The following is a 16,860-nucleotide window of genomic DNA, read 5'->3' on the forward strand; positions in this document are numbered from 1 at the left end:
CTACTCATTGTTGAGTTAAGGGTTGAATTGTCCATCCTTGTTCTATTCTCTGTCACTATTTTTCGAACCATGCTGAACACCCTCTCTGATGGTGCATTGCTGTGTGGCACGCACAAAAGTGCTTTCATCAAATACACTAGATGGCAGTATTGTCCTGTTTAAGAGTGTCACAACATTGCTGTTTACGGCAGACGAACTGCTTTACGGTATACAAAAAAGTGACTGCTGTTGTCGTGTGTTGTTGCCACGCTGGGAGGACGTTAATGAAACTGCCTAACAATAAACCCACATAAGAAACCAAGAACTCGCCCTCCATCATTCTATAGTTACAACGTGATTGGGCAGGTACGCTTTTTTATATTGTGGAGGACCTGAGTCCGCCTGAATTTCGGGAGTCTCCCGGAAAATCCGGGAGGGTTGGCAAGTATGTCTTGAGGATCCTGTCAAAAGGGAGGATAATAGACAAATCATTACATATGTTAATGCCTTTATACACGTTAGATTTCAAATATTTGTGAACAAGCCCTCATTCGGAAGCCTTACATCAGGCCTTTTGATTTTAGTGTCTCTATTGCCAGGACAATTATATTCCAAAGTCCTCCAAAAGCAGCGACGAGAATCTCCTGCCAGCGTTAGTTTCCTTGGCAAGACGTGATTGAGTGGACTGGGTGTCGTTCACTGACAGCTTCACATTGAGTTAATAAGCTGTTCCACTGCAGGGAGTCTCAGTCGCACATATACATCCTCATAATATGTGTCACTCATCTATGCAACTGTCCTGAGGGCATTGCATATTGCATATGGTTAGAGAGTATGCTTATAACATTCCTTCAGACATAGCTTATATCAAAAGCCTTACGCGTTGATAATGTGTTTAACAGTACAGTGGTGCCTCCAGCTCGTATTCCAAAAAAAACCAGTGAGCTTGGGCACTCGTAAGCCGAGGTACCAATGTATTTATTAAAGGGGAACATTATCACAATTTCAAAATGGTTAAAACCATTAAAAATCAGTTCCCAGTGGCTTATTATATTTTTCGAAGTTTTAAAAAAAATTTTACCCATCATGCAATATCCCTAAAAAAGCTTCAAAGTGCCTGATTTTAACCATCGTTATAAACACCCGTCCATTTTCCTGTGACGTCACATAGTAATGCCAACACAAACAAACATGGCGGAAAGAACAGCAAGCTATAGCGACATTAGCTCGGATTCAGACTCGTATTTCAGCGGCTTAAGCAATTCAACAGATTACGCATGTATTGAAACGGATGGTTGTAGTGTGGAGGCAGGTAGCGAAAACGAAATTGAAGAAGAAACTGAAGCTATTGAGCCATATCGGTTTGAACCGTATGCAAGCGAAACCGACGAAAACGACACGACAGCCAGCAACACGGGAGAAAGCGAGGACGAATTCGGCGATCGCCTTCTAACCAACGATTGGTATGTGTTTGTTTGGCATTAAAGGAAACTAACAACTATGAACTAGGTTTACAGCATATGAAATACATTTGGCAACAACATGCACTTTGAGTGTGCAGACAGCCCAACTTTCATCAATTAATATATTCTGTAGACATACCCTCATCCGCTCTCTTTTCCTGAAAGCTGATCTGTCCAGTTTTGGAGTTGATGTCATCAGGCCAGGGAAGCTAGGGTCGATAGGGGGTTTAGCTCGCTCGTCTGCGGGAACAAACTGCCGTCATTGCTTGCCGTGCTAGCGAGGTCCTTTGTCCCTGAATTACTCACACACTCCGGCAGATTCAATGGGGGTCTGGCGGCAGATTTCTTTGACTTTATTGTTGGAAATGCATCTGCTTTGAATGTCGCAGGATATCCACACATTCTTGCCATCTCTGTCGTAGCATAGCTTTCGTCGGTAAAGTGTGCGGAACAAACGTCCAATTTCTTGCCACTTTCGCATCTTTGGGCCACTGGTGCAACTTGAATCCGTCCCTGTTCGTGTTGTTACACCCTCCGACAACACACCGACGAGGCATGATGTCTCCAAGGTACGGAAAACAGTCGAAAAAACAGAAAATAACAGAGCTGTTTTGACCCGGTGTTTGAGAAAATGGCGGATTGCTTCCTGATGTGACGCCACGTTGTGACGTCATCGCTCCGAGAGCGAATATTAGAAAGGCGTTTAATTCGCCAAAATTCACCCATTTAGAGTTCGGAAATCGGTTAAAAAAATATATGGTCTTTTTTCTGCAACAAGAATGTGTGGATATCCTGCGACACTCAAAGCAGATGCATTTCCAACGATAAAGTCAGAGAAATCTGCCGCCAGACCCCCATTGAATCTGCCGGAGTGTGTGAGCAATTCAGGGACAAAGGACCTCGGTAGCACGGCAAGCAATGGCGGCAGTTTGTTCCCGCAGACGAGCGAGCTATCGACCCTAGCTTCCCTGGCCTGCTGACATCAACTCCAAAACTGGACAGTTCAGCTTTCAGGAAAAGAGCGCGGATGAGGGTATGTCTACAGAATATATTAATTGATGAAAATTGGGCTGTCTGCACTCTCAAAGTGCATGTTGTTGCCAAATGTATTTCATATGCTGTAAACCTAGTTCATAGTTGTCAGTTTCCTTTAATGCCAAACAAACACATACCAATCGTTGGTTAGAAGGCGATCGCCGAATTTGTCCTCGCTTTCTCCCGTGTCGCTGGCTGTCGTGTCGTTTTCGTCGGTTTCGCTTGCATACGGTTCAAACCGATATGGCTCAATAGCTTCAGTTCCTTCTTCAATTTCGTTTTCGCTACCTGCCTCCACACTACAACCATCCGTTTCAATACATTCGTAATCTGTTGAATCGCTTAAGCCGCTGAAATCCGAGTCTGAATCCGAGCTAATGTCGCTATAGCTTGCAGTTCTTTCCGCCATGTCTGTTTGTGTTGGCTTCACTATGTGATGTCACAGGAAAATGGACGGCTGGTTAAAATCAGGCACTTTGAAGCTTTTTTTAGGGATATTGCGTGATGGGTAAAATTTTGAAAAAAACTTCGAAAAATATACACCGGGAACTGATTTTTAATGGTTTTAACAATTCTGAAATTGTGATAATGTTCCCCTTTAACATACCAGGCACGCTCTCAGTTGGTTATTTATGCCTCATATAACGTACACTTATTCAGCCTGTTGTTCACTATTCTTTATTTATTTGAAATTGCCTTTCAAATGTCTATTCTTGGTGTTGGCTTTTATCAAATACATTTCCCCCAAAAATGCGACTTATACTCCAGTGCGACTTATATATGTTTTTTTCCTTCTTTATTATGCATTTCCGGCAGGTGCGACTTATACTCCGAAAAATACGGTAATTATCTATTCATCAAGACAATGTGATGATATACTCACACTGTAAAGAAAAACTGGACCTATTAAATTATCAGAATAACATTTGATATAAAACCCAATAACAAAGCCTCAACTGACCCGCTTCGGCTCTTGAGCGAGGGCTTGGAACAGAAATATTGATTTAATTCCAGAGCCTTCTTCCACTAATGAATCATTATTTTCAAATCAACCCCAGGAGGAAACATAAGGCATTGTCTCTCTAGTCTTAACACATTGGATGATTAGCACTCTCATTAAGCGCAGGATTGGAGAGTGTAAATCTCCGGAGAGCTAGAACACTGAACGGAGATGTACGAGCACATGTTTGTAAGTAGATATGCTATGTTAGTTCCAGTGGTAATTGCAGGGCAAGCTCGAGCCAGAACACTGCCAGTAAGTTTTGGAATTGAGAAATAAGCTGTAAATTGTTGCATACAACTGTGGGGTTGCGGATAACACATAGTCGTCACTGCGTTTTTGGATAGGACAAGAGTGCTAGCACTCCGATAAAAAGGGTGAGTAAGACTATTCGCAGAAAACATCCGACATACTGTATTTTTCGGACTATAAGGCGCACTTAAAAGTCTTTAATTTTCTCAAAAATCAGTGTGACTAATGTACGGAATAATTCTGGTTGTGGATACCAACCTCGAAGTGATTTTATTTGGTACATGGTGTAATAAGTGTGACCAGTAGATGGTCGTCACACATTGGAGATATGTGTAGACTGCAGGATGACGCCAGTAAACAACACCACAACTTTAAATGTCCCATTGAGAATACAGAACATTACACACGGCGCTCAAGAATCGGTCAAAGTGTTTTAGTACGACTTTGGTAAGCTATGAAGCCGCACCGCTTGATGGGTTGTCAACATATGAGTATTATTATGGTGTGTGTATAAGGACCGCAAAATACATATTATGTGCAGTTTTGTTTCGAAATATTATGCAAAACCAACTTTTCTTACCGTCTGGTACCTGCTGATGTGTATTTGGGATCTGCATAAGTCCTGAACATTTGCGCCCGTCTGCCATTGTAGTCAATAAGTGTCTTCTTTTTCTGTATCTTCTTGTTATGGGACATTCATCCTCCGCTGTTGCCATTTCTAATATAAAGTAGTGTAATGTTCTAACTTATATCTTGCTATGGAAGCGCTAAAAATTACAGATGTAGTGGGTTTATCAATCAATCAATCAATGTTTATTTATATAGCCCTAAATCACAAGTGTCTCAAAGGGCTGCACAAGCCACAACGACATCCGTGGTACAGAGCCCACATAAGGGCAAGGAAAAACTCACAACCCAGTGGGACGTCGATGTGAATGATTATGAGAAACCTTGGAGAGGACCGCATGTGTGGGTGAATCCCCCCCCCTTAGGGGGAGCCCGGATGCAATGGACATCAAGTGGGTCTGACATAATATTGTGAAAGTCCAGTCCATAGTGGATCTAACATAATAGTGAGAGTCCAGTCCATAGTGGATCTAACATAATAGTGAGAGTCCAGTCCATAGTGGATCTAACATAATAGTGAGAGTCCAGTCCATAGTGGATCTAACATAATAGTGAGAGTCCAGTCCAGAGTCGATCTAACATAATAGTGAGAGTCCAGTCCATAGTGGATCCAACATAATAGATAACTTTTTCCATTTTTCATACATTTTTGAAAAAGCTCCAGAGAGCCACTAGGGCGGCGCTAAAGAGCCGCATGCGGCTCTAGAGCCGCATGCGGCTCTAGAGCCGCGGGTTGCCGACCCCTGCCCTAGCTCATAACATATTTCCCCCTAAAAAAAAATCATGTCAACTCAATAAAGTGTATTTCTTGTTTAGCTTTAACTTTTCATTTTTTAGCATTGTAACCACATTTGCAAAAAAACTTTTCTCTCATAGAATTTTCTTTCAATAAAGAAATAAAGTGCATAAATGTCAAAGTATCATAACAAACAGTTATGTCAAATAGCAGCAGAATTGCACTTTTTGGAGAGCTGTATTATCTTCAGTTTTGTGCCCAAGGGACTGATTTTATTTAACACTATATTATTATTTATACACCTATAGTGATCACAGAGACAGGTTGTTTTTGTGTTACTGTATATATTTGTTTTTCTGAAAAATCCCACTTAATATACTTTGGGTAACAACAGTCATCCATCCATCCATCCATCCATCTTCTTCCACTTATCCGAGGTCAGGTCGCGGGAGCAGCAGCCTAAGCAGAGAAGCCCAGACTTCCCTCTCCCCAGCCACTTCGTCCAGCTCCTCCCGGGGGATCCCGAGGCATTCCCAGGGGATCCCGAGGCGTTCCCAGGCCAGCCGGGAGACATAGTCTTCCCAACGTGTCCTGGGTCTTCCCCGTGGCCTCCTACCGGTCGGACGTGCCCTAAACACCTCCCGAGGGAGGCGACCGGGTGGCATCCTGACCAGATGCCCGAACCACCTCATCTGGCTCCTCTCGATGTGGAGGAGCAGCGGCTTTACTTTGAGCTCCCCCCGAATGACAGAGCTTCTCACCCTATCTCTAAGGGAGAGCCCCGCCACCCGGCAGAGGAAACTCATTTGGGCCGCTTGTACCCGTGATCTTGTCCTTTCGGTCATAACCCAAAGCTCATGACCATAGGTGAGGATGGGAACGTAGATCGACTAGTAAATTGAGAGCTTTGCCTTCCGGCTCAGCTCCTTCTTCACCACAACGGATCGATACAGCGTCCGCATTACTGAAGATGCCGCACCAATCCGCCTGTCGATCTCACGATCCACTCTTCCCTCACTCGTGAACAAGACTCCGAGGTACTTGAACTCCTCCACTTGGGGCAGGGTCTCCTCCCCAACCCGGAAATGGCACTCCGCCCTTTTCCGGGCGAGAACCATGGACTCGGACTTGGAGGTGCTGATTCTCATCCCAGTCGCTTCACACTCGGCTGCGAACCGATCCAGCGAGAGCTGAAGATCCTGGCCAGATGAAGCCATCAGGACCACATCATCTGCAAAAAGCAGAGACCTAATCCTGCAGCCACCAAACCGGATCCCCTCAACGCCTTGACTGCGCCTAGAAATTCTGTCCATAAAAGTTATGAACAGAATCGGTGACAAAGGGCAGCCTTGGCGGAGTCCAACCCTCACTGGAAACGTGTCCGACTTACTGCCGGCAATGCGGACCAAGCTCTGACACTGATCATACAGGGAGCGGACCGCCAAAATCAGACAGTCCGATACCCCATACTCTCTGAGCACTCCCCACAGGACTTCCCGAGGGACACGGTCGAATGCCTTCTCCAAGTCCACAAAGCACATGTAGACTGGTTGGGCAAACTCCCATGCACCCTCAAGGACCCTGCCGAGAGTATAGAGCTGGTCCACAGTTCCACGACCAGGACGAAAACCACACTGTTCCTCCTGAATCCGAGGTTGGACTATCCGGCGTAGCCTCCTCTCCAGTACACCTGAATAGACCTTACCGGGAAGGCTGAGGAGTGTGATCCCACGATAGTTAGAACACACCCTCCGGTTCCCCTTCTTAAAGAGAGGAACCACCACCCCGGTCTGCCAATCCAGAGGTGCCGCCCCCGATGTCCATGCGATGCTGCAACAACAGTCAATATTTATTCATTTTATTTATTTTTTTTAGGGAGGGTAACAGTCAATATTTATTTATTTATTAGATTACATGATGAGCTTTTGTTAAACCAAATATTGTGGTTTTTTTTTCCATATACAACAACTTATCTGGACTCGATAAGAGAATCAATAAGGAATCGGTTCGATAAGAAGATTCGATAATAGGCTCGAACTCGAGAATTTCTTATCAAACATCATCCCTAGGTATATCTGGATGAAAAATACACTGACCCTGTAAAGAATGAACTCTTGGACATGGTCTCTCGGATGGGTCCAAGGTTCCGGACAACCTACATTGACCCAGAGAAGGTAGAACAAGTCAAAAAAAAAAGAGCTGCTGGCTTTTCTCACTGACAAAAGCTCACCACAGCCTGGTCCAATCATGCAGGTGGATGAGAAAGAGGCACAGCCTCAGCCAGACCCCAAGAGTAAAAAAAAACAACTTTTAACAGCCTTCTTCCAGAGGAATCGTGAAACCAACCTCCGACCAATCCGAGGCAGATAAAATAGAAACTGAACTAGCAACCTATCTGCTATCGCCAGAGGCAGGCCCTGACACGGATCCACTTAAGTGGTGGAAGAGTCACGAGTCCAACTTCTCAAGCCTTCGTAATCTGGCCTAAAAAATACCTGTGCCCCGTCTGAAAGGCTTTTACAGTGTGGGGGAGGCATTGTTAACTGCAGCAGGGCATGCCTCAAGCCAGAAGCAGTGGAAAGGCTTGCTTTCCTTGCCAAAAATGTATAAAAGTTATCGACCACTATAACACCATAACAAAAATGTGATGTTCTTTTTGTTTGTGTATGTAGCGATACACGTGGTACTGTTTATCTGTTAAAAAAAGTTTAACAAATGTTTAGGTTCTCCCTTTATCAATCTCAATAGTTGAGTTGTATTTGCTTACAATGTGTAATGCTAAATGTATGTTAACAAAGTAATTTTATGTAAGACAGAATATATATATTTTGCACTTTATTATTCTCTGTGTTTGAGTTATTTATTTGCACACAACATGCAATACATTTTAAAAGTTTGCCTCCCAAGTTTTTTTTAAGAACAATTTATCTCTGCAAAAATGAACAAAAATTCAAATGTTGCTATTAATACTATACAGCTGGGGGTAGGGAACCTACGGCTCTCGAGCCAGATGTGGCTCTTTTGATGACTGCATCTGGCTCTCAGATAAATCTTAGCTGACATTGCTTAACACGATAAGTAACGAATAATTCAGCTGGTAATCACAGTGTTAAAAATAACGTTCAAAATATTGTCATGTCTGTGTGATCATGTTTTATTTTTGGACTTTTTGTGCACTTTTGTTTTGTTTTGTCACCATAGTTACCCATTAGTTTCACCTGTCATGTCACGCACCTGTTTTGAGTCACGCACCTGTTGTTAATCATGTCCATAGTATTTAAGTTCATTCGTTTCAGTTTGTCGTTCTGACGACCTCCACATTTATGCTCTGTCCATTCTTTCCATGTCCATTCTTCATGCAACTATTTTTGTCCAAGCCAAGTAAGTTTTTGTTCCATGTTTATAGTCTTTTTGGTTTCCTAGTTTGTTCTCCGCCATTGTGCGTGCTTTTTGTTTGTACTTTTTTGCTATAGTCTTTTGGTTTCATAGTTTATTCTCCGCCACTGTGCGCGCTTTTTGTTTGATCCTTTTCTTTGTATTTATAGTCTTTAAATAAAAAATGTACTTACATTCCCGTCTCGCCCGAGCCAACTTTCCGTTGCATCCCGGAAAAGCTAACACCCAGGACCAAGTCTTGACAAATATAAAACATTCTCATGCATTTTAATCCATCGATCCGTTTTCTAGCGCACCTGTTCAAGAAGTCACATTAATAGTAAGAAGTATTTTATTTATTTTTGGTTAGCTTCAGAATAACAATGTTATCGAAAATAATAAGATAATTATTATACTCTAAAAATGTTAGTCTTACTTTAAAGGGGAACATTATCACCAGACCTATGTAAGCATCAATATATACCTTGATGTTGCAGAAAAAAGACCATATATTTTTTTAACCGATTTCCGAACTCTAAATGGGTGAATTTTGGCGAATTGAACGCCTTTCTAATATTCGCTCTCGGGAAGCAATCCGCCATTTTCTCAAACACCGAGTCAAATCAGCTCTGTTATTTTCCGTTTTTTCGACTGTTTTCCGTACCTTGGAGACATCATGCCTCGTCGGTGTGTTGTCGGAGGGTGTAACAACACGAACAGGGACGGATTCAAGTTGCACCAGTGGCCCAAAGATGCGAAAGTGGCAAGAAATTGGACGTTTGTTCCGCACACTTTAGCGACGAAAGCTATGCTACGACAGAGATGGCAAGAATGTGTGGATATCCTGCGACACTCAAAGCAGATGCATTTCCAACGATAAAGTCAAAGAAATCTGCCGCCAGACCCCCATTGAATCTGCCGGAGTGTGTGAGCAATTCAGGGACAAAGGACCTCGCTAGCACGGCAAGCAATGGCGGCAGTTTGTTCCCGCAGACGAGCGAGCTAAACCCCCTGGATGTCTTGGCTCACACCGTCCCGAAGATGATCAAGAGAAGGATATCGACCCTAGCTTCCCTGGCCTGCTGACATGAGGGTATGTCTACAGAATATATATTGATTGATGAAAATTGGGCTGTCTGCACTCTCAAAGTGCATGTTTTTGCCAAATGTATTTCATATGCTGTAAACCTAGTTCATAGTTGTTAGTTTCCTTTAATGCCAAACAAACACATACCAATCGTTGGTTAGAAGGCGATCGCCGAATTCGTCCTCGCTTTCTCCCGTGTCGCTGGCTGTCGTGTCGTTTTCGTCGGTTTCGCTTGCATACGGTTCAAACCGATATGGCTCAATAGCTTCAGTTTCTTCTTCAATTTCGTTTTCGCTACCTGCCTCCACACTACAACCATCCGTTTCAATACATGCGTAATCTGTTGAATCGCTTAAGCCGCTGAAATCCGAGTCTAAATCCGAGCTAATGTCGCTATAGCTTGCTGTTCTTGCTGCCATGTTTGTTTGTGTTGGCATCACTATGTGCCGTCACAGGAAAATGGACGGGTGTTTATAACGATGGTTAAAATCAGGCACTTTGAAGCTTTTTTTAGGGATATTGCGTGATGGGTAAAATTTTGAAAAAAACTTCAAAAAATATAATAAGCCACTGAGAACTGATTTTTAATGGTTTTAACAATTCTGAAATTGTGATAATGTTCCCCTTTAAAAATGCACGCATTTATTTGTATTCAGTGTTAAAAAATATTGGTAACACTTTAGTATGGGGAACATATTCTAAGTAACAAAGACTTAATTTAGAGTTATTTGGACACTAGGGGAACATATAAGGGTTAGGGTTACTAATAAGCAATAATTCTGAGGTTATTGAGGGAAGACTCTTAGTTAATGGCTTACTGGTTGTATAATAAGGCCATGCAGAATAAGGCATTAATAAGTACCTACTAATGACTAATTAAGAGACAATATGTTACTAATTTGCATGTTAATAAGCAACTAATTAATGGTGAATATGTTTCCCATTCTAAAGTGTTACTAAAATATTATATGGCTCTCACGAAAATACATTTTACAATATTTGGCTTTCATGGCTCTCTCAGCCAAAAAGGTTCCCGACCCCTGCTATACAGTTTATGTTAATGCATGCCCGTAAGTTGTGGTATTGTCACTTTTAAAAGTAATGGTTTTGAATCAAATAAAAGCACAATTTGATTTGAATCATCTCTTGCCATTTTTATTTACCTTAAAAAACGGGGGGTCAGAAAAATCCACTTTTTGACTGATGTCCATACAATTTGCCTTGATCCAGTCTTCAAATGTGTTAAGATCCGCTGCCCGGATCATGTTCTGTTTGGTTTTTGGACTCCCTCAGTTCCTGTTTTTGTGCACCCCTGGGTTTGTTTTCTGTTCCCATGGGTGCTTATTAGAGATGCGCGGTTTGCGGACACAACCGCGGAGTCCGCGGATAATCCGCGGGTCGGGCGGGTGACATGACGAAAAAAATAGATTGTAAATAGATTCGGGCGGTTGACAGTTGAACCAATTCGGAAATATATATACATAGTTAAATGTTGTTACCCACATACGAAAAATGTATAGATTTTATCGGTCCCTTAGGTGGAGCTGATGGTGCATCACCGAAAAAGAAAAGGATTAACCTCACAGAATGGGAGGAGGATACACTTGTGCTTGTTGATGAAATAGAGGATTATTCCTCTACAAACTTTCATCTTGACGGATCAGCAGAGGAAAATCTACTTTCCTTTTGGGGGAAACAAGGACAATCATTCCCACGACTACAACACCTTGCCAAGAGAATCCTATGCGTCCCAGCAACAAGTGGCGCAAGTGAGCGCTCCTTCAGCGCAGCAGGGCGCATTTTAGAGGCCAGGCGCTCTCGCCTGAATCCTGGCACTGTAGATGCCATTTTATTCCTGCACAGTGCTAACAAAAAAAAAAGTAAGTAGACATACGGTTGGATATGTTAAACGAATTAGTCTACGTTGCCTAGGCTATACCAAATAAGCCCATGTCTAACCTATATTGAGTTCGGTCAGCTAAATAATTTTGATGGTTACGTGTTGTTTGGGCGCACTACAATGCAAAGGAATTAAGGCAATTGCGTTGTTTATTGTGTTTTTTTCTATTCGAGATATACTGCTGTGTGTTAATTATTTGGCCTCGCTTTCAAGTGAAGCGCATCTCCCATTGGCTACAATGTAAGACTATTTAGCCTGCTTTGTTTGTCGCGACCGTCTATTTTCATTATAATTCAAGTTTGATGATAAAGTGCAGTCTGATGGGTTTGATTTCCCCCCTTCAGCTTTTTGCCTTGGCCAATAAGTTGCAGGTAATTTATTATTATTTATTTAATTTATTTTTGTTTAAATAGGGATGACATACATATGTTATTGTATAATTTAAGTTTGTGCGCGTGATTGACAGCCTAAGGCTTATGAGGCACATTTTTTATTTATTTTTTTATTTCAACTTAAAAACGTATGAGCCTATGCCTAGAACATAGGCTATGTGTTTATCTTTATGTTCCTGCCTGTCGTTGACAATGGAGATTGTCTGATATTTTGTCATGGCTGCAGATCAATCAATTAAGGTTCATCTTTGTCGCAAAATTGTTCACTGGTTCACTGTGCACCCCGCCCTCGTCCCTATTTGAGCATTATAACGTTAACAAGTTAATATTCATTGAAATAAATTCAGAATTTCTTTTTTACCTAACGAAAATATAGGCCTAGTCTTTCTAAAACATTTTTTTAACTTCTTAAAAGCATCGTTCTGCTTGCTGCAACTGCGCACACAAAGTGTGAGGATGGAACGCACTCCTGATCTGAGGGCATTGGCAACAATAGTCAACACTTTCTTAATGGAAATGACAATAATACTATAATAATGATAAATAATATTATCAAGCATTACTATCTCTTAGTCACTAATGCGTGGCAAGCATTGAATGTCTCTGCTGCATTGGATCAGTCTCCTTTCTTTAACAGGCAAAAGCTTTCTAACCTCACTAATGCCTTGCATCGTCTATATTAGATATATAACAACGGGCGGGTGCGGGCGGGTGTGGTTTTGAGAAAATGTTGGTTTGGGTGATGGCGGATGGATGACGACATTTGTGATGCGGTTGCGGATGAAATAATTGCCTATCCGCGCATCTCTAGTGCTTATTGTTTCCACCTGTCTCTGATTGGTGTTTGGGACGCTCACCTGTTTCCCGAGCACTGATCACAGCACTATTTATTCCAGCCTTTTCCGGTCAGTCAGTCTGGCTTCCTAATTTGCCTTATGCAACAGCTGACGACAGTATTCATTCCTGCTTTGTATACTAGCTTCCACGCTAGGTTCTTTTGTTTGCTAGCTCCCACGCTAGCCCCCTTTAGTTTATGCCTTCCGTGCTATGTTTGTTCCTCGATCTTTGACTTTCCCCGCTTTGGCCTCGGACCTGTAGACTTCTCTCTCCCCTGGACTTCCTCGCCTCTCGTTCAACATTTACGGTAACACTCAACAGCTAATCTACACACATAGTCTTACACCATACACACTCTTGGATTTTTGGTCACACTCCATTTCCTTAGTTAGTATATTTAGTATTGTTTGATTATTATGTATATATATATATGGTCTATATATATTATAAATCTTAGAGCTACATGCCCCCTGTTGTCTGTGTCGTCATCTCCACTCTGTAACCATAACAACAATATATGCTGCCTCGTCACTTTGTGTTGTTTATTAAAATTGATCGACTGTGCTAAGCAGAATTGTCGTTCAGTGGGAGTGTTTCCATCTGTTTGTTCAAAATGAAATCAATAAGAGGCAACAAAGAGCAAAAATTGTTTGTGTTGACAATGTGATGCATGAAAGACTATAAGTGCATAATATAACTACATCATGATCTCATGTGTTGAACTTTTCCTGCCGCTGAATAGTTGTTTTCATCTTATTTATTGGTAATAACATACTTGTTTTATATAAGGAAATAGATGCAGTATTTACTATTGGTGGCAATAATAATACTTTGAATCTGATTTATTATACAGATTGAGCTTAAAACTGACTCAAGCTTGGCACTGAGATATGAAGGACGGCCGGAGAAATCCGTCCTGGGAAATCCTGACTCTTTCCTGCAAGGGGAGAGAGTGGAGGACAGTGAGATGATGGGGAGAAAACCTGTCTTGCTTACACGATCTTCCTCTGTGACCTGCTTCACTGCTGACATTCGGCCTCTCTGTTCGCACATCCATCATTCACAGTGCTGTGTCGAGGACAGGACGGCCCCACGTTCCCTCACAGGTACAACCTGAGAACACCTGCTCTGGTCCACCTTGGTGGAAGGAGGTGCAGCTGTCTTTGGTTTCTAACTGCCCTGTCCATGCATGCTGCTTACCCCGCCAACCATATTTTATGTACACTTACAATAAGTCTAAAATATCTATTTTTAATTTTGCTTTAAAGGGGAACTGTCATGACTTGGTCCTGGGTGTTTGCTTTTCCGGAATGCAACGGAAAGTTGGCTCGGGCGAGACGGGAATGTAAATACATGATTTATTTAATATATCAAAATAAAGCAAAAACGAAAAGCGCGCACAGTGGCGGAGAACAAACTATGAAACCAAAAGACTATAGCATTAATAAACACAACTTACTTGGCATGGACTAAAAGGAGCAGTATGAACGATGGACATGAAATCAAGTGTCAGAAATGTGCAGAGCATAATTGTGGGATGTCACCAGAAAGACAAACTGAAAACAATGAACTTAAATACTACAGACATGATTAACGAAAATAGGTGCGTGACTCAAAACGTGAAACAGGTGCGTGACGTGACAGGTGAAAACTAATGGTTGCTATGGTGACAAAACAAAAGTGCACAAAAAGTCCAAAAACAAAACCGAACATGACCAAAACAAAAACACAGACATGACAGGAACTGCACTTTTTGGATAAACGGATTGTCAAGACGGGGGAGTCGCAGGTTGCTGCGAGGTTTGTACCCCCAGATTGCAAACGGATCACTCTGGACAGGACTTGCAGATAGGAACAGGATTTAATCTTGAACATAAACTCTAAGAGGTACAGAAAACTGAAAACAAGGCAAAGGAACAAGGTGCCGATAGCACTTGAAGATCAATATTTAGCATGGCCTAGAACTGTGTTTTTCAACCTTTTTTGAGCCAAGGCACATATTTTGCGTTGAAAAAATCCGGAGGCACACCACCAGCAGATTTAAATTAAAAAACGAAACTCAGTTGATAGTAAAAGGTCGTTGTCGCAATTGTTGGATATGACTTTAAACCATAACCTACCATGCATCAATATAGCTCTTGTCTCAAAGTCGGTGTACTGTCACCACCTGTCACATCACACCCTTACTTATTTTGAGTTTTTTGCTGTTTTCCTGTGTGTAGTGTTTTAGTTCTTGTCTTGCGCTCCTATTTTGGTGGCTTTTTCTCTTTATCTGGTATTTTCCAGTAGCAGTTTCATGTCTTTCTTTCAGCAATATTTCCCGCATTTACTTGTTTTAGCAATCAAGAGTATTTCAGTTGTTTTTATCCTTCTTTGTGGGGACATTGTTGATTGTCATGTGATGTTCGGATGTAAATAGTGGACGCCGTCTTTGCTCCACGGTAAGTTTTTGCTGTCGTCCAGCATTCTGTTTTTGTTTACTTTGTAGCCAGTTCAATTTTAGTTTCCTTCTGCATAGTGTCGGAGGCAGATATTTACATATATCCGAATGTAAGTGTTACTTCTTTTATTTCATAGTCAAATTTGAAAACAGCTCGTGTTTTTCCATTTGTTCTCTTTCTGTTTGTCTGCAAGTAAACTGTGTGTGTTAACCTTGAAGCTTTGGAATGTTGGAAAGAGCGATAATGGGCATTTGTTTTGGCTAGAGAGACATGACTGCCTGCGACTTAAGAGGGGAGAGGGTTTGGTCGGGAAGGGCAGACCATCTTGGCGGCGCGATAGAATGTTCTATGCTGGACTGGTCTGAATGTATATGCAAAGCTTTGCAAATGTATTACAAAATACCTATTCTGTCTCTGGTGGTTTTTCAACTCAGCTTTAAGTGTCGTAAAGAGCTTGGGAGCGACTTGTGACTTGAATTCCCTGGGAGGAACAACTGGTCCAAACGCAACAATTGCCATCCCTAAGCTTCATTGCCTTTTCTTAGGAACACTCACCTTGTTTATTTTTGGTTTGAGCATTAGACACCTTTTTACCAGAAATTAGATCATCTCCCACGGCACACCAGACTGTATCTCATGGCACTAGTGCCGCGGCACAGTGGTTGAAAAACACTGGACTAGAAGACAAGAGACGTGACGAGAGCATGAAGCAAACTATTAGCATAAACAATCCCCACCTTCTACCATTCTAGTCACGTCCGTTGTGTCCTTGGGCAAGACACTTCACCCCTTGCTCCTGATGGCTGCTGGTTAGCGCCTTGCATGGCAGTTCCCGCCATCAGTGTGTGAATGTGTGTGTGAATGGGTGAATGTGGAAATACTGTCAAAGCGCTTTGAGTACCTTTAAGGTAGAAAAGCGCTATACAAGTATAACCCATATCTACCTATTTGGAATTATGACAACAGGACCTCTGCTGATTGGAGTAAGCGTTGCTCTGGTTTGTCCACAAATTGGAAGTTGCTGGCAGTCTTCAAAGTACCCCAAAGCTGCCACAAATGAATGGAGGATGCGGGAAGAACTGTGGACACTCTTGTGATTTTTGAAGACCAGTCATAGACAATTTAGAGTGAAAAGCACATTTTATTTTCACTCGTATACAAAACTTTCTAACTTGGATTGTTTCCCTGCCTTCGAGACTCTCCTGAAGGACAGTGCAGCGAAGACACAACAAATTTCCTTCTTGTCTCTCATGGACACACACCTGTTGTTGTTGACTTTGGACTAGCGACTACACAAGATCAAGGCCGCGGAACAGAGACACACTGCAGGCTTACACACAAACATGCATCCAAAAAAATATACGCCACACATACACCCCCCCACCCCCATCCCAACGCCCTTGACGCAAATCCCATAGGGGTGATGAAATTATGGTCAGCGCCTGAGAGCTGCGGCCTACCATCATGACCCCGCACTCCCTCCCCTCTGTTGCTAGATATCTCAAGATGTACGTTTTAATATGCATATGTGCTTTGCTATGGAGGTTTTATCCCACTCCAGACTGGGCCCCCTTAGAAGCCCAGTCTAGATTGTATTTTTTTACTCATCCTTCCCCAGCGTTTTACCTTTTTCCCCGTCTTTTACGGGGCGCCTTGTGACGACCAATCAGCGTTCCTGTTCTGTAACCCTCTACACTGTTTGTTTGTCTAATCTTGAACGGGTTTGTGCTGAAAAC

This window comes from Nerophis lumbriciformis, linkage group LG20, assembly GCF_033978685.3.
Source record: "Nerophis lumbriciformis linkage group LG20, RoL_Nlum_v2.1, whole genome shotgun sequence".
NCBI classification, from domain to species: Eukaryota; Metazoa; Chordata; class Actinopteri; order Syngnathiformes; family Syngnathidae; genus Nerophis; species Nerophis lumbriciformis.